Genomic DNA, 12,349 nt, shown 5'->3' on the forward strand with positions numbered 1-12,349 from the left:
TTTGTTTATAAAAAGAAAAGAGATTTTAAGGTACATTCTTTTTGGAACTCCCTCTTCGAATGTCTTGACTCTTGCCCCATTAACTGAAGCTAAATGTCCGAGTGCCTACCCCTATAAATGACTGGCATTTGGGGCAGCAGGCTCCCTTATTTGCAGCCTGAATGCAGGATAACAAGTTAGGTGTATTTTTACCCATCCTCTTTTTCATGTCTGCTAAGGAGAACTGCATTATACTGAATATCAATGATTAAATTAAATCGGTTTCTTGAACACATGGATAAAATAAGCCAATGTGAAAACCACCATGTGCAGTTAATTTTATAGACAAATATATTTGGAGCAGGTACAAATCAAGGTATAAGGTGTTATTTTTTAACAGATTTTCATGCCATATGCGTTCGCTTTTACAGTCTGAAAAAAAAAAGATTGAGCTAGTTATCTTTTATTTTTTAAAGAAATGTTGAAAAATACCCTCCTAAAATGATCTAACTAGATGAACATTGCTTTTCACAGATTATTTAAATTTTTTAACCATTATTTAGTACGTTTTAATAAACTAATAGTTTATCTGGATGTTTGTTTACATTCAAGCCATACAGAGTTCAGAACAATAACTTGAACTTTGGCGTGCTTTTAAATATTTATTGCATATCGTTTGGAAATGACCTAATTTCACCAATACACATGAAAACAGTGGTCAGACCTCTCATTTCAAATGAAATCTGACAGCTCAGAATTTAAACCAGTTTAGCTTGTTTTAACAGCTACACTCCAGTGACTCTGGGTTATTAAACTCTTTGGGAAGCCTTCCACACTTTATTAGGGGAAGAAAATTTATGTACTGGAAAGAGAAAAACATTTCTTCCAAAAGACTTGTAATTGGCAACATATACATGGCGGCTCTCGTAATAATAATATCAGTTTATAGATTGTTAGCATCAAATAAGAAACAGAGATTGCCAAATATATAGCTTGGGTCATGAAGAGCACCTCGAGCTAAAGAAACCTACAAAGATAATTTCACTAACTACTTGTTAACTGATTTGGCATGTATGTTTGATGTCAATGTTTGGAATATTAGTAATTTTATCCAGTGCTTTAAGATTTGAAACCGAACCTTATTTCTGCCCAAGTTTAAAATGGTCAAAACTTCATCTAAATCTAAATTCGTTGCCCAAATGATCATTTCTGATGGTAAAACCTGTGGGAAGAGCTTCAGGTGAGGAGATCTCTTTGAGGATACTCTTGCTGCGTGGTAGATCCCAGGAGATCTAAGGGAAGCTAGGATCTGCTGCAGGATTCCCAACCAATGGGATACCCAACCTATCTTTGAGACTCTGTAATAGAGTCAGCAAACAAAAATACTCTCTGCCTGCCTGACAAATAAAAATGGTCCAGGTAGTGCATCCCTGGGCACAACTCAGATGATTACAAGCTTGTTCAAGCACCATGCTGAATTACTCAAAGGCTGACTATGATACGAAGCAGCCCATAGGCATGGCTTTATCACAATATAATTGGTTTTAAAAATGAAAGTTTAGGAGGCTGGAGTTAGAAGTCTGGATCCTGGAATTCAATTTAATGTCACGTTAGGCTAATAGGGCACTTACCTGACTATAATAACAAGCAGAGTCAAATGAGCCATAGTGGTCTGAGCACAGATATGGGTCAGTTATGTCGTTAATGACATACCCTCTGGCAGTGAATTAATCTGTATTCACTCTGCATCACTCCCATGGGTTGGACTGCAATTTGGGCCATGACAAAAGACTTTACCCACTGACCTCAGTATTGCAGGAGATTTGGGTTGCGTGATAGAAGCAGCTTGGGAGGGCACCACTCACCTCTTGTCTTTTCCATGTGCAGCAGGAGACACCATCTTGCTGGCCTGAGACTATCCCAACTCCTGCTTCGGATGTCCAAGGCTGGAATCTCTCAAAGTATGTCCAGCAGGGAGCAGTCTGTATGGCTACTGCTTCTCCCCAGGACAGGAGGGCTGGGATCCTCTTCTTGGCTATGTACTTGCCCATAGCCGGTGCGAAATCTGGTGGTGCATTCCAGCTGGGGGCAGTGCCTAGGAGCCCATGGCTAATGTGACATGACCTTGTAGGGCTGTGAGGGTACCCTAAAGGATTGCAGTCCTCAAGACCTTAAACAAGCTCTGAGGAAGGCCCTCAGGAGTGACTCCCTGTGTTGCACCAGGGGGTCTGAAAGCCCAGTTGCTCTATCTGTAATGGTGTTGCCAACCTCGGCTGTTTTTTCTTTCCTTCCAAATCTTCTTTACCAAGAATGGTACAAAAAATGTTTCCCAGGAGGAGAGGAGAGTCAGTGAACGCTTTCTGCACTCCATGCCCTATCCCTATGCAAACCTTCCCATGCTCGCCCCAACACCACATAGAAGCGGGGCACCCTTTGGGGAGCCATCCCTGCCCCTGACAGATCAGGAGCCCCAACTCCCACCCCTCCAGCAGTTATATTAGAAAGGAGATATATAAATTTAAATCTTATCCATAAACCAACCATTGACTTAAGAAGAAACTTCCTGTAAGAGCATTGTCCATTTCAGGGTTTCTTGTATAATTCTCTGTAGCATCTGGAGTGACTGTCAGAGTCAGTGTACTATACCCAGGGGACCACTGTTCTGATCTGTTATAACAATCCCTATGAGAAAGAAGAGTGGTATAATGTTAAATTATAATTTTTGCAGTAAGACCTGGTGAGGCAGCTATGAAGCAATGATTCATAGACTGGTAGATTTAAAGGCCAGGAGGAATCATTATGAGCATCTTTTCTCATTTCTGGCCACCTGCAAAACACAGGACATAAAATTTTGCCTGTCTCGAGCCCAATAACTTCTTTTAGAAAGATGTCCAGTGTTGTATTAAAGACTTCGAGTGACAGAGACCCTACTGCTTTCCTTGGTAAGTTGTTCCAATGGTTAACAACTCTCATTATGAAAAGTGTGAGACTTATTTCTTCAGCTGAATTTGTCTAGTTTCAACTTCCAACCATTACATCTTGTTACGCCTGTAAGTAAAGAACTCTCCATTATCCGATACCTTTTTCCCATGTAGATGGTCAAGGCATGTCTTCACCTTCTCTTTGATAATCTAAATAGACTGAGCTTCTTGAATCTCTCACTGCAACACAGGTTTTCCAGACTTTGAATAATTTTTGTAACTCTTTACTGAACCATTTCTGATTTGTCCACAACCTTTTAAAAGTGTGGACATGAGAACTGTTTACAGTATTTTAGTAACTGTCTCACCAATGCCATATGTAGTGGTAATACCATCTGACAATCCGTACTCTATATTCCTTGTTTATACATCCAAGAATTGTATTCGCCCTTTTAGCTATAGTATCACACGGGATGCTTAGGTTCATTAGTTACCTACAGTGACCCCTTTTCAGAGTCACTGCTTTCCAGGATACAGTGCCCCACCCTGTAAGTGTGCCCTATATTTCTTTGTTCCTAGATGTATCCCATTATATTCGGCTGCAGTAAAATGCATGTTTGATTGTATCCAGCTTACTAAGAATTCCAGACTGCTCTGTGTTACTAACCTGTCCTTACAATTTTTTACCCTTCCGATCTACATCATCTACACATGTTACCATTTTACCAGCAATTATTTTATATTTTCTTCCAGATCATTGCTAAAAATACTGAACAGCATTGGATCCAACAGATCCCTCCAAAGTCTCCATTAGAAACACCTCTGTTTGACTGATTCCCCACTAAGTTACATTTTGAGATTTATGAGTTATTCCCTTTTTAATCCATTTAACATGATTTTGCATAGTGCTAATATTATTTAATAAGAAGGTTGAGTGGGTCTAAATATGTGATGTCAACATAGTTACCATTATCAACTAATTTTGTAATCCAAATATTATATATCTATATAATCTGTTTGTTTGCCTAGTTTTCACAAATCCATGCTTACTGACATTTCATTGTTACCATCCATGCTCATGAAAGGGGATCTGTATGGTAGGGCTTGGACAAGTTACCAGAAAATGGTAATGTCTGACATGGCCTGATAATAATTATGTGGGAACAAATTTGTATTGTTCCTCCTTATATGAGATACCATGGATTTTATAGCCACACACAAATGTTTCAGGTAACTCACTGAAAACTGAGGAGTTATTTTCTGGTGTAGACTTTGTAATAGAACAGCAACATCTGCTTATACTGCAAACTGCAAGGTGCAAGAACACTAACAAAGGACATCACTTTGTGAAGTGCTAAGGCAAAGTGTGTTCAGAAGTCCCAAGGCCATTCTTGTACTTCACTGCCTGGCACCAAATGGAGCTCTCTCTGGGTTAATCAAGATAATCTTTGGACTAAATGACAATAATTTCCATTAGAAAGCCTGCTAGAAAAGATATATATAATATTCTAGCAGGGTTTCTAATATATACATATGCTCCTTGAAAACTTTGCTTGGCAATACTATTTTTTTTCTTTCTTTGATGTGTCTGGAAAAAGTGGAATGCATTAGTGCTATTTAACTTTTGCCACTAACTGTCAAAAATGAAATAAATGGAAAAGAGCTGACTGTAGTGTTTATTCTCAACACTCTAGTGTCAAGAACTTTTCTTCAAGGGTTCAAATACTAGAGTTTTTAAACAACAGCTTTGCTGCCATAGTCAATATAGTTTGTTTGAACTACACCTCTACCCCGATATAACGCTGTCCTCATGAGCCAAAAATTCTTATTGCGTTATAGGTAAAACTGCGTTATATTGAACTTGCTTTGATCTGCCAGAGTGTGCAGCCCTGCCCTCCTACCAGAGCGCTGCTTTACCGCGTTATATCCGAATTCATGTTATATCAGTTCGGGTTATATTGGAGGTAGAGGTATATAATAATACCATGTCAGCCTTTGAGACTTTCCAGAGACAAGTGAACAATATGAGCCCAATCACAAACAAGTACCCTGAAGGCCAAGCAACCAGTTCAGGTGCACGCCAATAACTGGAAGAGGAGGAAGGTCTTTTAAAGGCATTCATAGGACTAGATAGGAGTGTTACTGCTGGACAGATAGGCAGTCAGGCCCAGAACCCCAAAGGTATGGAGGCTCCTAACTTCCATTAAAATCTGGGCCTGAGATACCATGATGATCAGTCATATTAATAGGTAGACAGCGAGATCAAAAGAGAGCAGCAGGATAAATGCAGCTCATTTCTGAGCTGTTTTAGGATTTAAATTCAAGAAGACAGAAAAGCGAGTGGGGTGAGATTTTTCAAGTCAGATATTAGGAACGGGTGATGCAGAAAAATATTAGCTTAGCACACAGGCCATGCAAATCCACCCTACCCCACACACCCTCAAGGCATGGCATTCAGGTTCCAGGGAAGAGTGACATGTGTGAGCCAGAAGGTTTGAAAATACAGTTTTACCACTGCTGGCACAGAGCGAAACAACAGAGTAATAAAGTAAATCCTATAAAAAATACCCATTTTCAAGAGGACTCACAGTCGAATGTTCCATAATGTGCTGTCCGAAAGAGATGGTCAAAAAAGAGAGGAAAACAATTAATTTTTTTTCAAGTTTTTGAGATTTCAAAATGTTGTTCAACTTGGAAACATTTCTACCAGTTCAATAGCCAGCTGAAAAATCAGAGAAGGAGAAGGAATTTGTGAAAATGTTGTTAAAAATAGAATTCTTTTTTTTTTCTTTTTTTACTTTCAAAAATTTGAAATGTTTTTGTCAGTTTCAAACTTACAGACCCTAGAGATAGTCATTTTTTTGGTAAATCCTGATCCTCCAAACCTTACTCATTCAAAGAGTTCCATTTTGAACTATTCTAACGAGTAAGGGTTGCAGGGTCAGATCCATAGTGTATATTTCATGTTTGACAGATAGCTTATTTTAAAAAATAGATTTTTATTTTTCAGTTTGCAGGTGATGTTGCTGCATCACTATCACAACTGACATTCATGTCTGCTCTTGTGGGTCATCTGTGTAGGGGGGAAACATGTAATGGGAATGCAGACTGAACTACCTTCTCAGTCTTGCTGCTAATTCCTCTCTCTCCAGGCTGAGATCACAATGGCAAAGTCTCCTGAGGAAGTTAAAACTCCAGTTGCACATAGTGTACCTGTTAAGTGGCTATTTAATGGTATTCAGTCTCTAGGGTTGACTACCTGGCACCTTCTGCTAGCATGAAATCTACTTGAATATTTTTGAAAGATTTCTCTCTGCTTATATTTATCTCTCAGTCTCTCTAGATATAGATATTACATACAAACCATTATGTATGTTTGTTTCTGGGAACAGATTGGGTGTGTGTATTGCAAAAGGCTCTATTCACCCCAGAGCAGTGTGCACCTGCAGATCTGCTCACATGAAATTTGGTTGGGAAATTGGAGCCTATTTTGCAGAATTGCAGCAAACACTTTACCAATGTCACAAACTGTAGAGAATGAGCCCACAAAAGCACTTGAACTTGCTGTCATTCAACCAGTAGGGCTGCTTTTTATTGCGAGCCTGAATATAGCCATTAGGCTCACAATGAAGAGAAAGCTTTTAAAAAAAAATCATGCCACCAAGCCAGTGGGAAATTTCCCAACATGAGAGCCAATGGACTACATAAAGCATCAGATAATCAGTGCACCGTAACAGCATCATCATCATGTCCTTGATAGGGAGATAGGTGGTTGGATGTGATGCAAGTCCAAAACTGGACTATGCCAGTGAGACTGAGATAATGACAGTTAGGAAGAAAAAAGGGAAAGCTGTTCTGGGTGTCAAATCATCCCCTTCTGGGCTTAATCCAGTGCCCACTGAAGACCCGTGCAAAGATACCCATTGACTTCAGTGGGACTTGGATCAGTCTCTATCCGTGTCTTTTCTTTTTCTGCTGATTTACATAGTTTATTCTACCATCCATACAGAGTGAAATTCAGAGTGACAGTAAAGCAGAAAGTCACGCTATATCTCAGACTATTTTCTCCTTCTTCTTCAGGAGTTATTGTATTTTCAGTGAGATGAGTTAAGAAAATCTAATAGAGGACTTCATAGAGGTTCTCCTCCTCTTCCCTTCAAATTAAATACAAATGGTGGAACTTTTTCCATATTAAAGGCTCTAAGATGTGTTAACACAACAAAAGTGAACAAGGAGAGTCTGAAAGCCCTGGAGCCAGAATCGGAACTCAGTGACACTAGTGTAAATCCAGAGTAACTGCACTGAGATTATTAGGGGTCATGCCAATGCAGTTCTCAGTGCACATGTGAGGTGCTACCTGTCTGCTCACCTGATCCTTTCAGGGGCCAAACTGGAAATTTGCACCAGGAGATAGGGCTGTTGCAATATCTCTTCGATGCTGCTATCTGGCACTATCCATTCCCCATCCCAGAATGTCCTCTTTGGTGGTGGTGGGGAAATTTTACAGTTGCCTCTTTAGTCTTTGTATGGTACGTAGACTTCATGCTGGCCCTTTGCATGGGGTGAAATTTTGGGCTGACTGAAAAAAAAAAGATGTATTTTGTGAAATATTTCAGAAGAAACTAAAATGTTTTTGTTTCATTCAAAAGCTTGCATGAAAATTTTAATTTTTTTTGTCAATGGGCATCTACATTTTCTTATGGTGGGGGGTCTGAGGAACCCATTTTCTCTCAATTTTGTTTCCTGCCTCCCCATTTTACAGTGGAAAAAAATAGAGGCGGGTGGGGGGTGGGGACGAAGTGAGAGACGACAGACAGTGGGATTTGCCCTGCTAAGACAAAATTTAAAAACTTTGGATTTTTTTCTTTTAAAAATGGAAACTTTTGGTTTGGCTGAAAATCTGTTTTTTGTTGAAAATCTTTTTAAAGAAAAATATTGACTACTCTGGTGAATCTCACTTGAAATGAAAACTTATTTACTGAATACTCAAAATGAGTCCCAACCTTCCTAAATGGTTGGTCTCATGCTTTCCAGAAAAAGTTATGACCCAGCACTTTCTCCATAATTAGTTAATAAATACTCTCCTTGAGCTATAGGTCTTTTCAGTGCCTGTAGATTTATACAGGTGTGGCAGAATTTGGCTACTTGCCTCTGTTGAAGAAATAGCAGGAAGCGTTTGGATCCTGCATAAGGAAAAATGGGCTATGTGAGACTTCAGCTTGGGGAATCCTGGATTGTTGGGGACTCTATGGCCAAACGGCAGCACTGAAGTTGAGTCCAAGTGTTTAGGCACACAGGGCAATCAGCTGAAGGATTGTACATAAATGGATACTATGCCTGTACATAGCTGATGCCTAAAACTCATTTTCATTCTCTGCCCTCTCAGAGTGAGTCTGTCAAATCAGTGCCAAGTTAGACAAGTTTATAATATGTATTATGTACCTTGGAACTTGGAGGGTGCTAATTCCACTCAATTTAACAGTATTACTTTGGAGGACAATTTATTCTAACCTAGAGTGAAATGCCTATGCATGAATCAGCTGGTTTAAATCTGTCACAGGAAGAACATAAATAAGTAAATTTCTACATTAATTCAAGAATTTTAGTGACTTCGAGGCAGTGAGGGGGATTCAGGAAAAAACAAACAAGCCGAGAATATCTGGAAATTAAAACTCCTTTCCAATGGATGATTTCCACATGGTAGAATGAAAGTTTTACGGCTAAGTTGCTGGACTATGACTCTGGAGATACCGGCTCTATTCTTTGCTGTGCTGCGACCTTCCTGTCTTTCTGTCTTGGTTTCCTATCTTTAAAATGTGACTTTTACTTCACAAATCAATGAATGTTTAAGAACTTTGGACATAAAGTCTTACAGAAGTTCAAACAAATATTAACAGAGCAAAGTGAAAAATTCACAGTGAATAGCATCATTGACAAATATAGCCTCTATTTCTGGTCAGGTGTTGTCCTGTAATGTAGTCATTATTAAGATGTGAGGAGTGTGTGTGTGTGTGTGTGTGTGTGTGTGAGAGAGAGAGAGAGAGAGAGAGTTGGTGTATGTATCCAGCATTTCTTTTTATCATAACTGTACACGTTAACCATGAAGAGTTTACTTATGATCAGTTCTGAGCTGCATTAATTGTGATTGGTCACATAAGCCCTCAGATATTGTTTCTCGGCCCTGACTGGATGAGCACAACTCTTACAGTTGGTAGGAAGGTATTTGAATGTCTTTGGGAGAAGTAACAGATGAGGGAATTTTAGAACATTTAAATCCCTTTCCTTTCTAGGCCATACATGACTTGTCCAGGGCATTCCTAGAAAAGTAGGCTACAGTAAGATATACTGGCTGTGCATCCAGCTCATATTTAACTTATTGTCATCACATCCACATAAAGTAACTGCCTATCTGTATGCACCTCTAGCAGCAAAGGTTGAAGTCAGATTCTTCTTGGGCTCATTAGGAGTTTAGTTCACACTCCTGTGTCAAGCAGTCAAATGGTGTGTGCAACTGTGTAAAATGCACCATTGAAATTAGAAAGAATGGGCTCATTGATCATACATGCTTTTAAAGAGCATGCAATAGAACTGTATTTGTTTAATTTTTCTCTGATCCAGTACATGGGGAAAAGCCACAATCAGTCAAAACTCTGAAGTTGCTGGGAGTTGGCCTGAGTAAAAATTGAGGATGTTAAGGTATGAGCCTCATATTTTAAAACAAACCTTGCTAAAGATGTTTTCTTTTTCGTGTTACTTAATTACACATGCTGGATCATTCACAGTAGACCACAGTAGAATATAAGAATGGCCATACTGGGTCAGACCAATGGTCCATCTAGCCCAGTATCTTTTCTTCCGACTGTGGCCAGTGCTTCAGAGAGAGCAAACAGAACAATTATCGAGTGAGCCATTCCCTGTTATCCAGTCCCATCATCTGGCAGTCAGAGGCTTAGGGACATCCAGAGCATGAGGTTGCGTCCCTGACCATCTTGGCTAATAGCCATTGACGGACCTATCCTCCAAACTTATCTAATTCTTATTTGACCCCTGTTTTACTTTTTTTGAACCCAGTAATACACTGGCAATGGTCTATCCCCCACAGACCCAACAGGAAGAAATAATTTACATTTGGTCCTCAGGAACAAACCTGACATCCAATGGTAGTGTCGTACGAGCACAGAATGCAGAATACGCGATAGAGAGCTGCACTGGCAGTAAGAGAAACACATAATCTTGGCCTATTTGGTTCTTTTTATTCAAGAGGATAGGGTTCGAGTGAGGCAGCAAATGACTTTGTGCCAGCCTGTAAGAAGAATAAAATGATACATTCACCAGGAGGCCAACTGGAGGATGTATAAAATGAAAATAAGTATTGGAGGAAAATTGGGGCATGGTCCTACAAATATTCTGTGCGTAGGTCCTCAGTGGGAGACATGCCTCTGGAGTGCTTGATTTATTGTGCCTTTAAGAGAGGAGATGCCCAATTCATTTACAAGAGAGAAAATAATGAAAAGGCGTTAATCTAGTTTATGTGCCTTTTATGACCCAGCAGGAATAAATAGGAATGCTCTGTGAGCTAGTCACCTTTGTTAATAGGGGTATGTTACATAGAATACAAATGCAAAACATACAGAAATAACCATAACGGCTGTGCCTATTCTGATTCGACTGTAGTATTCTGTTAACTTACTGAAGTTAAAACAAAAGTCTACCATATAAATGAATGCCCCAAGAGTGTAGAGAAAGCTGAGCTAGTCAAGAACAGGTCATATATAGCCTTAGTATCAGCTGTAGCATACATGCCATTATATCATAATACCATTTTATACCTCATGATCATTGATCAGTGCTAATGATCAAAGTTTGCATAGCTGCCAAAAGAATCATGAGACAGTAGATATTTATGGCTTATGGCCAATTCTGATTACTCTATAGCCAGCTTTCCCAGTGTTCTGTAGTTTGATTGATGTCATTGGCATGCTTTTGCATTCAAAATATATCAAATAAATTTGCTCTGCTTTGAACATGAAAGAGAAGTAAAACACACATAATTTAAGAAACCAGCAAAGTGGGGAAGATAGGGAATACACATTGCTGCATGTCCCTTGGCAAGCAAGTGCCCATTCAGCACTTGGCAATACAGTGCATGCATGCAAATTGCAAAGCATCCTCTTTAATACAGAGCTTTACTCCCACTGTAAGAATGTTGCTATTCAAGGGGGCTGATAAATGAAATCAGAGCTGCATAAACTGCAGTGGAAAGGAGGACTGGAGCAAGAGACAGCTGTGCGAGGTGACTGCTTTACAAGCAGAAACCTTTCAGTTCCATCAATCAGAAGATGTGAAAGGCCCAAATGCAAAGACACCAGCATCCCACCTCCTTTGATACCAATCCTAATGGAGTGCCAGTCATTGATGTAAATATATTACAAAGCTAAAATGCTCACTTTTTTCCTTCCTTTTTTGAGAGTCTGTATTTATCAGGTTTAACTAGTTAATAATGGTTCTGCCCTTTCTCAGTGTGTGCCATCAGGGACTTAGTTGCAGTGGAGACAGCTGTGTATAGTGAATGGGCAGTTTTAAGTTTAAAATATACATAGAATCTCTAGGACCAGTCCTTCAAGGTGCTAAGCACTTGGGTGAAAGTGCTGATTGCACTTAACTCCCCTTGAAGTCAGTGTGGTTGAGCATGATCTGGCCTAGGTCTTCAGAACCTTACCTTGCTCATGCAAGGAGCCCTGCTGAGACCGGTGAGACTGATAGAAAAGTCATCTAGTGGTTAAGGCCATGGTCTAGGCCTCAGAAGTTCTGAGTTCAATTTCTGCCTCTAGCAAGGAGGTTGTGTGAGCTTGAACAGACCACTTAATTTTTCTGATTCTCAGCTCCCCATCTGCAAAATAGGCATTGAATAATACTTCCTTTGTCTGACGTGTCTATTTAGTGTATAAGCTCATAAGCACTGTCTCATACTGGGTGTATGTACAGCATCTAGCACAAGATTCCTGATCTGTAATAGTATGGCTCATCTGAGGAAGGTTGCTTATTGGAGCAAGCCATGGAAAGCTTTCTCTCCCTTTTGAAAAAGTCATTATCCTTTTTTGCAATGTCTAATGTTTTCTTTTAAGGTTGCTTTTCTTATCATCTTGCAAACACAAGCTCAATTGGTTAACAGAGCAATCTGTATGTTTGGATTTTTTTGTTTTGTTAGCATTTTAAAAAAAAGAATTTTAATTGCAGTGTATGTTTATAACAATACAGTTCGACCAGTGCTATTAATTTTCCACAGTAAATTATTGCTATAAGCTAAACATTAAATTCTAGGCCACTGAATGGCTCATCAATGGCTCTACCACATAATGACTCTAAATAATCATATTCATCATAATTAGTAACATTAATAACATTAATAAATAAATATTTGTACCTTGGAACATTAGTAATAGTAATCT

The sequence above is a fragment of the Chelonoidis abingdonii genome, chromosome 9, assembly GCF_003597395.2.
Source record: "Chelonoidis abingdonii isolate Lonesome George chromosome 9, CheloAbing_2.0, whole genome shotgun sequence".
Lineage (NCBI taxonomy): Eukaryota > Metazoa > Chordata > Testudines > Testudinidae > Chelonoidis > Chelonoidis abingdonii.